The sequence below is a fragment of the Camelus ferus genome, chromosome 1, assembly GCF_009834535.1.
Source record: "Camelus ferus isolate YT-003-E chromosome 1, BCGSAC_Cfer_1.0, whole genome shotgun sequence".
NCBI lineage: Eukaryota > Metazoa > Chordata > Mammalia > Artiodactyla > Camelidae > Camelus > Camelus ferus.
Window position 1 is genome coordinate 33,894,267 of NC_045696.1, and position 14,018 is coordinate 33,908,284.

The 14,018-nt window shown below is 37.8% G+C and overlaps 1 long non-coding RNA gene across 1 annotated transcript; it reads left to right on the forward strand.

Annotated features, from left to right (window-relative positions):
- Positions 1-259: 259 nt before the first annotated feature.
- On the forward strand, positions 260-13,296 carry LOC116663051. Its single transcript, XR_004319083.1, has 3 exons — positions 260-528; positions 13,127-13,130; positions 13,286-13,296. It is a non-coding gene; the product is annotated as an uncharacterized LOC116663051 (long non-coding RNA).
- The last annotated feature ends 722 nt before the right edge of the window (positions 13,297-14,018 follow it).

Consider the following 14,018-nt stretch of genomic DNA (forward strand, 5'->3'; position numbering starts at 1 on the left):
ATGAAACTCTTTGAACACTGACCATGAAAGAAATACTTACAGAGTGTGTTCAAAGGTGTTGGACTTTCTGTGTTATTGTTATTAAATTAGTGACCATATCAAAAATGTTAACTAGCAAAAATTTTCCTTTATGGCACTCTATTCAAAAGTTCAAATGGACACAAAATGTTAAAGTCATACCCCATTTCCAGTTATTTATTGCTATGTAACAAACACCCAAGACTTGGTGTCTTGAGATTACATTTTATTATTATCCTAATGAATCTGTGGCTTGACTGAGCTCAGGAAAGTGGTCTCAGACGGAGTCTCTCTAAGGCTTGCAGTGAGATACTGGTGGAGATACAGTCATCAGAAGACTCAGCTGGACTAGGTAAGCGGGATGGTTCACCCACGTGGCTGGCAGCTGGTGAAGGTTGTTGGCTGTGAACTTGACCACCTGTCAGCCGATGTGGGCTGGAGAGGGATTCGAGGAGGTGAGCTGCCCCACCAGAAAAATGTACGAGGAGCCGCCATACCGTGAAACAGACTGTGCGAGGGGCCGACATGGAGCAAAAGAGCACTTTATTGCAGTACAAGCAGGTGGCATGCACGGTGGGCGGCAGCAGCTCTCGACACTTTCGTCTAGTTCAACAAGATGGCACCCACCCGCGTGGTGCGCTTGTCCTGCTTTTATTCATTCTACCTGCACATGCGCATTGTTCATTTCTTTGTTCATACTGCTTACATAATGCCAGTAGCCCATGCGTGCCTTTACTTCTTTGTTCATATGGCTTACATAACTAGCACATGCGTACATTTACTTCTTACCTCGTACACAGGCGAGTTATTGTGACCTTTGGCCTGGGTCCCATGGCCTACTCACTTAAGGCTGCGGACACCAACTTAGACCCACCTCGCCATGTGGCTTGGGCTTCTGGTTGCACGGAAACTTGGTTTCAAGATGGAGTGTCCAAAGAGCAAGTGTCCCACAATACCTAGGCAATAAGCAAAGTTTCTTATGACCCAGCTTCAGAAGTCATGTGGCATCTCTTCTGTCCTATTCTACTGTTCAAAAAGTAAGTAGTGTCAAATTAAGTTCAATAGGAAGGGACCACACAAGGGCCCCCCAGTGAGGCAGGGGGCATGCCTCATTGAGGGGCCATCTTTGGAGATCAGTCACCAGACCTCCAATTAAAGCTTTATTTGGAAAGCCAAAGAGAAATTCTATGTAAAATATATATATATATATATATATATATATATATATATATATATATATATATATATATATATATATATATATATGAAATATACATCATATTTTTAAATGTTATTATATTTTGGAGGAAAACTTTCCCCAAAAGCATATCTCTAATTTTTAAATAGAATTAAAGGGGGAAAGTAATGATATATTGACAGACTGATTTTATATTAATTAAGCACTTATTTTAATATTTATGTTAAGCTGCTCCTTTTACATTACAGTTGACCCTTGAACAAAATAGGTTTGAAGTATGTAGGTCCGTTTATATGTGGATTTGTTTTCAATAGTAAATACCACAGTACTATGCTGATTCGTGGCTGGTTGAATCCATGAGTGGGGAACTGTGATTATATTCAGATTTTTGACTGCATAGGGGGTTGGTGCCCTGAACCCCTGCATCATTCAAGGGTCAACTGTAATTGCTTTTGGTGTCATTTTCTGTAACATTTATATTGAAAGAAAAGGCCAAGGATTTTGAACCCAGATATACTTAGAGACGTCAATATGATAGGTAAGAGTCACAGGACTTCTACGTTAATTGTTAGTAACATACTGCAGTCAAATAAAGACTTTTTTTACCCACTCAGCCATCTTGGATGACTGGGTTAAATGTCGCTAAGCTTTAACGCAGAGTGTAAGAAAGCAGATCAGATACCACTCAGCAGTTGTTAGAATTTAGCATTCAGTTTAAGGTAGTTTGGAAGAAAATAAAAAAAAGAAAGAAAAAAGAAAGAGAAAAACCTATTCCTAGTTCCTATGTTGCTGGTGATTAGGTTCTTGTCTCATCGCAGAAAGAATTCAGAGACAAGGTGCAGAGGTTAAGAAAGTAAAGTGAGGACTTTTTAAGGGATGGATGGTACACTCTCAAGGGGAGAGCAGGCAGGCTCAGGTGAGCGGCTACACTGAGTTTCTTTGACAAGTTGGTTACACAGAGTATAAAAATGAATGGGCAGAATATTCATTGGGGAGGAAAGGGTTTGGGGTCATATTCCCTGATTTTCATTCAACTCCATGTTCCTGAAGGGAGAAGGGATTTTTGTCCTTATTTAGTCTGGATCAGAAGCGTCATGGCATTAGTCCATGATGGGGTACTTCTAATCTGCAAGGCTAACTTTATTGAAATGAGGGCATAATGAGCAAGAAGTTACATTCAGACACTGGAGATTCCTGCCTTTTCTCACCTTTCTATGTTGGCCTCCAGGACACTTTCACCCCAAAATGTGTGACCTCTTATCAGCCCAGAGGTTCCCGATTTTCTTCCTCTGCCCAGGGACCCCCATTGTTTACATGATGTATGGTCTCTTCCATTTGGCTTATGCCCCTCCTTTTTGCCCAATTCCTGCCATTTGGCCTGCGTCCCCCTTTCTCTGCTCATATCTAGCTATCTGCCTGCTCTAACACGTAGTGTAGTAAATTTCATTTCTCTGATTATATAATCCTGTTTATTCTTCAAGACTCAGTTTTCTATTTCTTTGCTTGAGATAAATGCCCTTCCTTAGAGGCCCCTAAAATCTTGTTCATAAGTTTATCATTATTTTTGTCTCCTCCACCAGGCTGTGGACACTTCAAGGATGGGGTCATTCATCTTCTTATCTTAGTGTCTAACACAATATTTGCCCTCTAATGAATGTTCATAAAATGCCTATTGAATGAACAAATGAATGACTGAATGGGTTTTAATTTTTATTTTCAGTTTGTAAATAAATTGGCATGAAAAGAATTTTCTTTCTCAAAATGAACAAAGTTATTATGTTATGATGAATGAAATTGCAGCCTAATGCCATGACAGCATGCAATAAACAGTTTACTTTAAAAAATAAAGTGATTTTCTAACTTACGTATGATCTAACAATCCTTGAAGTGAAGTTATTTTTTTTTTCTGTACCCAGAAGACAAGATGTTTTCTAAAGACTGCTTTATTGTTTTGTTTTTGGAATTTGTTTTAGAAAATACAAAACAGGTGTGGATCATCTGTAGTCATTTAAAGAAACTTACAAATGAATTTTTTAGTATGTATTTCAAAAAATGCATGCAAACAGCTTTATTTCCAATGCAAATAAAACAAATATTGATATTTATAAATACCACATTTGAAGCTTTTAAAATTAATATCATAACTTCAAAAAATGAACTCCAATGTCTAGAGTGCTAAGAGAAGAAAAAATAAAGCAAACTTGTTAATTCCAGTTATTTATAGCCAAATATAGCTCATTAAATAGTGCTGCTTATTCAGGACAATATTGCTTTTGAACTCAAACCTGACAAAAATAGTTGCTTCACACATTAGGAGGTGACAATTATGGAATTTACTTTGTTGTGCTGATTCTTCCCATTGTTCAACTTAACTGAAAAACAACAACAAGAATAACAAATACTGCCAACCATTCAAGTTGCACCAATCAAAAATAATTCCATAAATTGTTGTTCTAGTGGACTAATTTTTGCATCTCTTACAATCTCATGAAAGGTTGTGTGTAAAGAAGATCTCATTAGACTGCCTGCTTAACTCCAGAGAAATGTAAGGAGGAGATGTCCAAGGAAGAGCTATTTTTCTTTGTTAAAAGAGAAACTTGAAATATTTTATTCATGCTTCCTGATAAATGTGTTGGAATTGTTTCCATCATGATATAATTAATTAATTAAACCAACTGTAGCGAATTCAGTGAACTATAATTCATTACTCAATTTAGAAAACAGAGGAAATAGTTCAACAATTTCATGTAACTTAAAATTAACTTACATGATTAATAATAACGTAAAGATTTTAGTAGTTGATAATTGACAAAGTTAATAATCATTAACATTTTAGTAAACTAAATTGAAATTTAAAACTTCAAAAATGAACCATAAGAAATTTTTAAATGTATGTATCTTCATGGACCTTTATTTTGAGGGGAAACAAAGTCCCAAAATGGAGGTTAGAAACATGTAATCTTGACTTTATCCCTATAGCTCTTTAGAGTCTTATTTAGAAAAACAGTTACTGTAGTAAATGTATTTTTTTCTACTATAAATACATGTAAGACAGATGGCAAGCCATTTGGAAATATTTTATGCCATTATAAAAAGGAAATATTTCACTGCTAATGAAGATCTCATAGAATTGCCACAAAAGGGCACTCAAACCCTGACAATTGAAAATGATTTTCCTCATATGAAAGACCATAATTTTATCAGGAATTCCTATTGCTAAGCACATAAATATTTGAAGATTTTTTATCCTATTTGTAAGAAATACCCTATACATTATTAATATAGCAAGTGACAGTTTAAAGTCTAAACCCTAAGGATGATTTACCAAATACTTATTAAATAAGCATTTATGATCTAATTGATGTTTCTGATGATTATTTGAAGGATTAGAATGACTGTAACTGTCCTCTCAACCTGGCATATTAATAATTCACCTTTATTAAATACTTCCTATATGTCAGATAGATACTTTACGGTAACTTAGATTCAGAGAAGTTAGGTAACTTGGACAAGATCACAAAACTAGTAAGTGGCAAAGTCAGGATTCAAATCCAGGGAGACTGGCTTTGTGCTCACAGCTGAGCTTCTACACTGCACTGTCTCCCTAGAGAGCATCTAGTAGTTCTCTTGTTACAAATAAGGAAGCCAAAATGCTCTAGGTTAAAATAACGTGTACAAAGCCACACAGTAAAGCTTTGTTGATATCAGAACGCAGCCCAGACAGTTTATTCCAAGTCCCCAGCTTTTTCCACTATGACAAACTGCTCCTCACTTCCCCAGAATCCCCAATTTCTCTCAATACCATGGATTTCCACTTCTGTCCTATTCACCCCCTTCTCAGACCTGTGTTTCTCCCACGGTTCAGTCAATCTGCTCCGTCCATGGGTCAGCTTCATACACCATTCTAGATCCACCTGAACTTTGGTGTAGGTCATTTGGCCAAAGTGGAAAGACCCTGAACTGGGCCAACTAGATAAGAGGCATGCATTTTCGGATGGACAAAAGGATCTGACAAAAGAGAGAGAAATAATGAGAAGAGAGAATTATTGAAAACATGCAAAATGTGAGAAGAGTGAGGGAAATTAATCTGCAAGAGAGAGAACACTTGGAAGAAGAGGCATTTTCTGGTTCAGAATATTTGGAGGATGATGTGCTGGCCACTCTCTGGCTGCCCCTCCAGATCCATTCTCCACTTGTCTTCACCCTGTATCTGGTATGATGACCTCTGTGAATTCCACCAACAGGCTCTCCTTCTGGCAACAGAAGTCACCAGCAAGACTTCAGAGGGAAGGGGTGTGAGGTCAGGTATTTATTTCTTAGTTCCCTTCTTGTTGGATTGCTGTGGCTTGGCTACAAAATTCTTCCAAAACCACCACCAATCAGGCTACTTTCTCCTTACACTGTCCTCCCTGAGTTCCAGGAACTGCCCTGTCCCTTTTCCCCTTCAAACCTAGCAGTGGTGATGGTTCTGTCACATTGTGAACCCCAGACTACAACATGCTGTCTTGGTGGTATCTCCAAGTCCCCTACCGATACAGGAAGGCTGGAAGACAGGAGAGAAGTCATCAAAAAAAATCTCCTTGGCTGTAAGTAAAGAATAGGTCTATTTCAACTGAATATCATTAAGATGGATTTTCTGAACAATGCCAATGCAGTATGTAGTCTGAGGAAACAGAAATCTCCATCATTTGAAGATAAAAGTCAGGCAATTAAGATTGTTCAGCATGCTGAAGACTTCCGAAAGGAAGCCCCAAACTCACAAAAATTCAAGTCAAAAGTAAACTTGTGAAACAACAAGTTTCTTCTGTAAAGCACAGGGAACTATATTCAATATCTTATAGTTACCTATAATGAAAAGGAATATATGGATGTGTATGTATGACTGAAACATTATGTACACCAGAAATTGACACAACATTGACACAAAATTGACACAACATTGTAAACTGGCTATACTTCAATTTGAAAAAAAGCAAATTTGTGGTGGTTGTTTTAAGTGTACTCTACCAAGTGCCTCAGAGAGCATTACTCTTTAATAGCCACTCATTTATTAAAGCAGTTTTACTCTAATTCAGACCCAATCTTTATATATTATTTTTAAAAGAAAGATCAACTATGAAAGAAAAATAAGAATATATAATATATTTATTATATACTAAGAACTTTGCTAAATATTCTTTTTTAACATCTGTTTGTTGAGGTTTAATTTATGTAGAGTACTATTCAACCTCTTTGAGTATAAAGTTCTACATTTTAACAAATGTATATAGTCATGTTACCACCATTAAAATTAAAGTATAGAATATTTCCATCACACCAAAGAATTCCTCTGTGCCCATTTGTAATCAGTCCTTTACCCCATACCCTCACTCTAGACCCTGAATACCAGTGAGCATCTGATTTCTGTACCTGTCAGTTTATAATTTTCCAGAATTTCATATAAATGGAGTTGCAATTTATGTAAACTTTTGTGTCTGAATTCCTTGCTTTAGCATAATGGTTTTGAGAGCCGTCCATATTGTGCATGTATCAGTAGTTTGTTCCTTTTATTGATGAAAAATATTCTATTATACCACAGTTTCTCTATTTCCCTGTTGATTCATTTTAGGGTTACTTCCAGTTTTTGTGATTATGAATAAAGCACTTATTCAGGAGGTCTTTGCGATAGCATATGCTTCCATTTCTCTTTGGTAAACACGTGTGACCATTGTGTCACATGGTAAGGGCATGTTAGAAAATTATCAAACTGTCTTCCTTGTGCTATGTAGTTATAAGTATTGTCTTATTCAATATCTAGAATACTAAACCTCATTTAAGTCTTAGGAAAGAAGAATGTTGGTCTCCTTCCATTTTACAGATGAGAAAACTGAGGCTTAGAGAGATGAAGTGACTTGTCCAAGGCTGCATTTCCAGTAAATTATAAGGCCAGGATTAGAACCCAGATATTCGAGCTCATGTTTAGAAAACATGACATTAGACTATACTGAATAGTTTGTTATTAAACAAATATTATATTGTGTATCTATTATGTACCAGTCACTGATCTAGGCCCTGAAAATCTGAGTTAAAATAAAACTGATGAAATCTCTGTGCCCAGGATTACTGCACCAAATCTTCAAAGCCAGTATAGAGGCAGGTGCCAACTGCTTGACTAAAAATAAACATCATAGAATTGCAGGAAAAACATAGTTTCAAAATCTGGCAGTAGATGATGACTGTTAGCAGCCTGGGGACAGGCACAACACTTAGGAATCAGACTCTGATCCCAGATCCAGGCTTGGTGACTTGCTAGGGGGAAGCCTTAGGTTGCGTAACCACTCTAAGCAATGGTTTCCTCATTTATAAAATAGAAATAGTCATTTCATGGGGATTCAATGAGTTAACATGATACAGCATTTAGAACAGTATCTGGCACACAGTGAGAGCTCAATAAGTGTTCGCTATTAACATGATCAGGGACGTACTGTCAGTTCCAGTCCAAATCCCAAGTTGGCCTCTTACCTGAAATTCTTTTAAGTTCAGTAAGATCTGTATCTATGAATGTGTTTATTTATTTTCTTCCTTGTTTCTGCAAAGTTGAAGATGGCATCTGTCAGTATTAGGGAGCTGAGGCTTATCTGAAGGTCATGAATGATGACTTTTAGGTTGTCTTTCAGCTTTGGAGTTTTAAGATTCAGCTTCATGGTGGTAGAATAACCAACAGATACTTCATGAGTAATAGCAGAGCCAGGAAAAATAACCCCATTTGTATTTGCCGACTTTTATGCCTATGCAAAATCACTGTGTCTGCTCCAACAGCACTCCGTCCTTTAGTTCTTGTTCACAAAGTAAAGTAGGGCTTGGGCAGTTAGGACATGCCAATAGCAAGCTTGGTGCTAAAGACATAATCAGAATTAAATATTAATAAGGTGTTTGTCTCCTTTTTACTTGCCAAACCAAATCAACCTCACACGTACACACAAACACACATACACACACACCTATATATACATACACATCATATGCATATATAGGTAAGCCTATATGTGTATGCCTATATATGTGTGTACGTGTGTGTATATATATGTATAGGTGTATATATGTATATGTGTGTATACGTGTGTGTGTGAGGTATGTGTGTGTGTGAGGTTGGTTTGGTTTGGCATGTACCAGATATACGTGTGTGTGTATTATATGTGCATATATATGTATAATAACACTTGCATCAAGAAAAAGAGCTCTGCACTTGAGTTAACTTTATCTCCCAACTTTAGAGTTTTGGACTTCTTATAACTCCCCGTATATTACAAAAACAACTACATTAAAATGTCTTGGTTTTTCTTTTATTATTAACATAGTATCAAGGATAGGAGTTAAAAATAGGAAACCTCTAAATTTACTCTAGACACATAAAAACTAAAGGGCCAAAATGTGCAAGTTTTAAATTTTACATTCTCCCTTATACTTAATATATATTATAGAAATTATTTGTGGTCAGTTTGAGATAATTTTTGATAGTTTATCCACAGTATTTATACAGTGTAAGATAAATCCATTTTGTGAAGGCATGCACACACAAAAACCCTACTATATTTAAAAGAATTCAATAGCCTTCTGAATGAAACCATTGCAAATGTGAATTATGCACGTGAAATAGGCTCAGATTCTCTTCAGGGAATGTCTCATCATTTGGACTCACCTGATGTTTGAGCCTATAGGGTCTTGAAGAAAGTCCAGCTCAGAGTGAAATTTAGGAAGGCAGAACGAAGCAGGCAAAGCCAAGTGATGAGAGCTGTCACTAGATTTGCTGTGGGATGAAATTGGCAGGCTTCACTTGGCTATGGCCAAAGGTGGAACATAATTTTGATGGCTTTATCTACAGTTCTTTTGAGCATTTTTTTCCCACATCATGGGAGTCTGGTTCAATTCAGTATGACAGATGGATATCTGATTTGCAGAAATGTGGAAGCCCCTGTACCCCAGGACTGAAAGAGACAGGGCCACCGGTCTTCCTGGAAACAAATGCAAAGTCAGTCAGTTGTGACACAAGGAGACTGTTGTTTGGTTTCCTCTTTCTACCCCCAGGCACGCAGTGTCCAAACCATAATATATGCATTGCCCCCTGCAGTTAATCCTGTTATCCTGGTTAAGCTTAAAAAAGGATGGAAGAACCGGATGAGTCTGAGTAACAAATTCTGAAGTCGCTTACTTGCTTTTTAAATCATTCTGTGTAACATATGCAGTGGGACAGAGCTCAGCAGGTTCACTGTCACTGAGCTAAAAGGGGCCCTGGTTCTGTTTTACAGGATCCACTGAAAGAGTTGATGTTCATGAAAATGTTCGTTCCAAGTTAGTTTTGAGATGTATGCAGTTTTTCTTCAGAGTTTGAGTTTTCTTCAGAATTGAATGGGAACTTTCAATCATGAATATTACAAAATGCTATCATGTTGCTCCATTTTCTTGTAAATTGTGTTATTCCTTTAATGTGTCTGAAAACGCAAGATCTAAAAAGGCTGATTAGAGAGATGTCATGGCATCGTGGGTAATGAATATCTCTCAAGAAAGTTCATTTTTAAACCAAATCTGGCTGTATTTTTAAGACTGGCAATCTATACAAACATGTATGAGTGCCAGGGTTCTCACAGTTTTTTGTTTTTTTTTTCCTCTTATCCCCTATGTGGCCATACATGTTTATACAAAGAAAACCAACACTGTGCTCAGCTTTTACTGAAGAACCAGCTGTGTTCTGCAGTGATACGCTCTCTGCTTGGAATGTTCTTTCCCTGCATATCCTCAAGGATTGGTCCCTCTTTTGGTTCAGATTTCCACTCAAAAGTTACTTGATCAGAGACTTCCTTGCCACACCCACTTCACTTCCTCACTCTCCATCCACCCTCTGTTTGAATATTAGGCAGATTTTAATCATGGGAAAGTCATATAGGTAGAAACAAGAGGTTAGGGTTTCAGGGTTGAGCCCGAACTGGACACGCATGCACACGCTTTCCTGGTATCCTCAAGGTATTCTGTAAGGCAGAACTGAATGCATTGGGATTCTGTTTTGTTGTTACTGTTTGGAAACAAATGCTTTGGCAACCTAGTTCTGTTTGATTCTCAGAGTAATTCTATCATTAAGTTTATTACCATTAAGTAAATCTTTCTGCTGAACTATGTGTGCTAAACTCAGTACTATACACCTACTTTGTTGTAGAAAACTCCACTTAATAGATTTCGCTGCAATGTATCGCCATATTTTTCCCCAGCCTTCTGTAAGTCCAGGAATCTTTTCCTTTTCTTCGCTTGAGACATAAGTCGAACTCACATCTATTTAGGTGAATATACATGACGAAGTTTGCTCAAAGACACCCCCCCCACATATTTAGTTAAATATAATGTGAGGAGGGGACAGAGCAGTATTAATTTTTCATACCTCTTTTATAAGCAATGGCTCATGAAATCAAGGAGACCGCTAGTCAAAACACACAAATATTTCACTCCAGAAAGAAGTACAATCATCTCTGAGTCACTGGAAAGCAAAAATCTGCTCCAAAAACGCAAGGAAGAGAGTAAGCTAACAACAACAACAACAAAGCCACAGCAGTAAGTTGTCGGGGAGGGGAGGGCAGCAGCAGAAAGTTCTCGTTATCCGTGAGAACAACCAGAGGCTTGTGGGACCGACCCTTCCAGAGCTGCCTCCCCTGACCGTCCTCCAAACCAGGCGGCCTGCAGGTGGGATGCGAGGGCCCGCCTCGGCTTTAGTAAAGGTATCTGGGTATCTATCAAGTCCATCTGTTGCTTGCCCTTTTCCAAAGAAGAATTAAAGCCCTAGACAAATTTTTCTTTTTCCTTTTTTTTAACTAGAGGAAACTGGAAGAAAGCGAAAAATGAGGGTAGGAAAAAATGAAACCAGAGATGAGGTTAGTACATAAAATGCATGTAATAGATCTGGTGAGTTTGATCTAGACCGGTCACAATTTTGCCTCTAAAAGCCCTCTAGAAGCCATGCTAAGTGGGAAACATAATAAACGCTATGATTTAATCGTCCACTAGGTAACAACAAACTAGTTGCTCAGTACTTTTCCAGGTACAGAGAAAAATGTTTCCCATAAATAGGACTTGTTTCAGATTGAAAATAATATTCTCTCAAAAACAGACTTTAAAATAAATATAAGACATTTGAAAGGGATATTTCTTATAATATGCTAATGATGTGATGAATCATTGCAATGAAAGCTACAAAGAACCCAAACAAGGGTCCCTGGACAATTTAATATGATGAACTGAATGTACTAGATAGTATTTTTTTCACAGCACTTTTGGTAATTTTGAGCAAAGTACATCCCTTGAGAAGTTTCAGATGTTCCACACTGCTCATTACGTGGACTCCTTTACACTTCCACGTTCGGTCACGCTGCAAGCAAATCTGACACGTGTACTAGTGCCAAGGGTACTAGGGAGGAAACACTGCTCATTAAATATACTTTTCTGTGAAGTACTTTATTTGAACTTGTCAAACAAATGACATTTGCCTAAAAGCAACAGAATTATATACTAAACCATTAACTGACTTTAGTGAGTAGTTAAAACAAACCTGACGCATACTTATAAGCATATCAGACAAGAGTGAGTTTAGCTTTGAATAGTAAGCCTGCTTCACAGAGTGTGTAACTATGGTCTAGCCATTGATGATGCCACCAACACATCATTCCTGCTCTTGCCTTCTACTCTCCTGTTTCTCTTGAATCTGTGGATGTGTCCCCAGAGACTTGAGAACCCCTTGTGTTCACTCAGTATCCAGGTCTGATCCCACCAGGATCCTGTAGTTTGGGAAGCGAATCGAGGTGAGCTGGCTTTCTTTTTTCCTGACTTCCCTTCTCCCTCTCCCCGTTGCTTTTAGAGTCTCTTTTCTGCAGCCTCACACTCTAGACAGGGTGCTAACATTTCTACTGAGGCTGCTTCTCTCTTGAGCTTCTCTTTCCCCATGTTTGGTCTGTGTCATGCTGTCATTGCTTTTTCCTGTCCTCCTGGTGCTGCCTGCCCTGCACTCATGCCTCAGTCTGTGTCCAGGTGCCCCCCAAGGGGCAAGTTTCAAAATATTTCTCCCACTCCATGACTGACCATTGCACACATTCCCCAGTTTCCACATGCAGACTTTTTCATGCTTTGCATTGCAGGAGGTTCTCAACCTTGGGATACTCTGTGTTGGCGGAAAGAAGCCACTGTCTGCTTAGTGAGCACCACCAAGAAGACAGCTGCCCTCTCCCAGGGAATCCAAACAGCTCTACATGTGATAATTTGCTTCTCCATTCATCTGAAGTGCTCAGGTCCTACCTATGAGAAGAAATCAGAGCTGCTTTCTAATCCTAGGGCTGTGCAGACATTAGAAAAATTTTGATACTTAACATCAGTTCGATGTGTGTTACATGCTTCTTCAAGAAGTAAATGCTAAAAAACATACAGAGGGGAAAAAAAACTCTTTCTGGAGGATTTTCTCAAGCCAGCATAGACTTATCATCCATCAGCCTAGGGAATGAATTAACATCAACAATGGTATACGTAGGAAAAATCACATTCCTGGTCACCTGAGAAGATGGTCATGACATGACATGACAACAAATTTCATGATGTCAAAAACTTCTCTTTCCAGCAATCTTGATGTAAAAATTTTTGCTTTAAGAATAAGGCAGTCTTTCAAGTAAATATCCCCATTGAACAACAGGAAAAAAGGTAAATTAATATGCTGTTCTCTCATATATAGAGAAAAATATTGTTCTATTTTTATATTAGCATTAAGCACGTGTATTGGCATCCACTTCACAGAACATTCTACTACCATATGCTGTCAGAGAGGGAAAAAATTAGGTCACTCTCTCCCATTATTTCAATTCTGAGCAAAGTTCTCATAAGGAATGTTACTCTTTGAGAGCCAGTCAGGCACGTTGGGATAGTTCTTTTCACGCGGTCAGATCACATAGGTACTAATTAGTTTATTGAAAGCAAAGTACTTCTATGACTGGTGCTCTCTTGATTCAGATAATCAACTGAAGCTCCTATGAGTAACTGGCACATGAGCAGCTCATGCGCTTGGAAGAGCTGGAGCCTATCACCGAGGTGAGGACTAGAAAACAGTCCAGTGAGATTTGGTATCATCACCCCATCAAAGGGCTGAGAGCAGCACAAAAGGACATTTTAACCCATCATCTTCTTTGATAAACAATATCCAAAATTGATAGATAAGGTTAAAAAGCACAGGTCAAGGATGAACTTTACAAAATAAAAAAAAAGAATTATGATTAACAATAACTTACACATATGGTGCTTTTTCTTGTAAGTGCCTTATAAATACAAATTTAATTCTTACAGATTCCTATAAGGGTGATGCATCATTAGCCCCATTTTAAAGATGAAGCGAGCAGGACAGAGAGGTTAAGTAAGTTGTGAAAATGATCCAAAAGATGCCATTAACTGCTAGTTAATGGCAAAAGGAGATTTGAACCTGGCAGCCTGGATTCAGAATCTGTGCTCTTAATTACTACACTTTAATTCTTACATAAAAACAGAAATTCAGACATACAACCCAATGGGCACATACGGCACGTGATCCTGAACAAATTATGGTTCTACTGTATTTTGATGTTTACAGGGTTAGGGATTATCAGTCATCAACAGTAGTAATAGCTCAGTTTACTAAGCATCTACTATGAATCCAGCATTTTGCCTACATCACTACTCACAATAATCTTTCAAAGCAATTAGTTAGTCTCTATATATGTGTGTGTATACATGCACCCACATAAAGAACTTTAGAGAAGTTAAGTCACTTGTT